Raw genomic sequence first — 2,335 nt, 5'->3', positions numbered from 1 at the left:
CTGAATGCTGTGTTACGTTCCTTTAGGTCCATGTTCACTTCCACAGAATACCCTTGGCCAGCCCAGACTAGGACATGTTTGAGGTATCAGTCACCTACACATGGGCTTGTCTCTACATTGCTCTGTACTCAGTTGCCATGGTGAAGATGATCACACAAAGAACTGCCCCTCCTTCTGAACCAAACCTGAGGAAGGTGGCCTCTGACCCCAGTCCAAACCTCATGGGAAGCACTGCAATGGGACTAGAGAACCTTATCACAACATACACCTATCACAGCCACCCACATCTGTGGATCAGAGAAACTAAACCCGTGTTTTGCTCCTTCCTGATCCGTGCACAAAGGATACACAAAGAATGAGCAATGCTTCAGCCTTCCTTGCGCATCTGCGCCGGAAACCCTTTTGCTAGGACCCGGGGAGGAATTGCCGACTGGTCATGGGAAGTTCCATGAAGAGCGCATGAACTGTCCCAGGTGTCCCACGGTTTGTCCGATAGGATCTTGCGCACTGTTGAGGATGTGTGTGTAAAGCCCAGGTTGGCTCTCAGAGCCTCAGTCATGTTTGCAAATCCGGCTTTTATGGGGGGAGGGGAAAGAAAGCACAGAATTTTTCATTTACACTGGGTTCATTTGCTCTGTAATCACAGATAGCCTTGAAGCTGCCTCTTACACGGTGGCTCCTTTCCTCTTTCCCCTAGAAAGTAATTTTTTCTCAGATTTGGAACTTCATTTCAAGGCTCTGCAGATGCATCATACTAATAAATGTCAGATTATCCCGTTTCTCCTGACATGAACGTGAGCAGGCACCTGATGAAAGCTGATGAGGGAGAAAAAGCAAAGCTATGAAAAAATAACCTGACACATACCCCAGGCTCACCGAGGCCAAATCTTGAATGAGAAAAGGGGGCTGTGCCAGGACCTTAGATACAAACTTTGGGGCAGGAGTAGTCAGGCTGCTTGTATTCAAGCAACGAGGGCAAATGTAGACAGTGTTTGTGGCCATTCTTGTGTCATTGGGCCAAGGGCTGAAAGATCTGAGGAGGACAGCAAGATGGTGGAGGCAATTCCTATGGCCTCGCTCAGCTAGAAGTTTTCCAAGGAGGAGACAAACCTGCAGCTTGTGGTGTCTCCCATAATATAGCAGTAATATGGCCATATCCATCTGAAATTTTGGACGGCAACTGTGTGAAATTCTTGCCCGTACATGCTAAGTGCACAGGTGGTGGATGAAGGGGAAGGAGTAGGTTCTTTCTGACTCAGCTAACACCCTCCCAGAGTTTCTTCTGGAACTTGTAAGACACTGGCAGCTTTTTGGTGTCTATAGATGACATTGGCCTGGCAGAGCAAGTTGATGCCTGTTACGCACATTGTCTTTATCGGCAGCGCTGCCGTTGGCTACGTTCTGATGTCAGCATCTTTATTATCAGCACAGTTGCTAGCAGAAGACTGAAGCCATGGGATGTTGAAACCATGGATTAAATTAGAAAAATCTTCTCCAGTCTTAGGTGGACAAGGAAATGAAGAGCAAAGCCTGTGTTTCTTGTTCCACCCCAAAAGCTCAGAGACAGGTTTGAGAGCGGTAGTAAGGTCCTGATTGCTCATGGGGAAAACACCCAACGGATGCCTTTCTGGTTCATGACAGACGTTGCTTACCTGTGGCTTCTGTTTCAGGTGATCATGGAGGAGTCTGGAGGGGAATGGTGTTTGCTTTACAAATGTGGTTTGGTTTTTCTGTTTGTTTGTTTGGGGTTTTTTTTGTTGCTGCATAACAAACTTATTAGTTATGCTTGTCATTCACAGAGAGTGAGAAAAGCCATTATGAAAGAAATAGTGTATGTTCCTTCAATATATTAGTATTTGATAGTCTTCCAGTGGTTTCGGTTTAGGTGAGGTAATACTTGAAATACCAAGTGATCTTGGTATTCATTAAAAACTGACATCTGGGTTTGTTTAGTGAGATTGTGCTAAGCAGCCCAGGAGTTTGAAATCCCTGTATGATAACATAAACAAGAGGGTTTGTATTTTGTACTCCATAGAATTATTCTATAAAGGGTTTGGCTGCTTTCATCCCAGGTTAGCACCTTGCAATAACACCTTTAAGACTAAGGAGATAAAAAATGTCATGTATTCTGTCTCGTGATGAACAATTTCTGCCTGAACCGAGCAGTGTAAGACCAGGCCCATAAGGAGGGGAAAGAATGAGAGAAGTGTCTGAGAGCATTTCTTAAACGTATTAGGCATGATTTTATGTACTGAGTTGAGGAGATGAGGTGAAATAAAACATCTGTGTACAATAAAGAGCTCTGTCTATCTTAAGTTATTGTCAGCTGTAAATT

The sequence above is a fragment of the Charadrius vociferus genome, unplaced genomic scaffold (genome assembly GCF_000708025.1).
Source record: "Charadrius vociferus isolate BGI_N301 unplaced genomic scaffold, ASM70802v2 scaffold50, whole genome shotgun sequence".
In the NCBI taxonomy this organism is placed as follows: Eukaryota; Metazoa; Chordata; class Aves; order Charadriiformes; family Charadriidae; genus Charadrius; species Charadrius vociferus.
Note: the sequence above shows the minus strand (reverse complement) of the source record.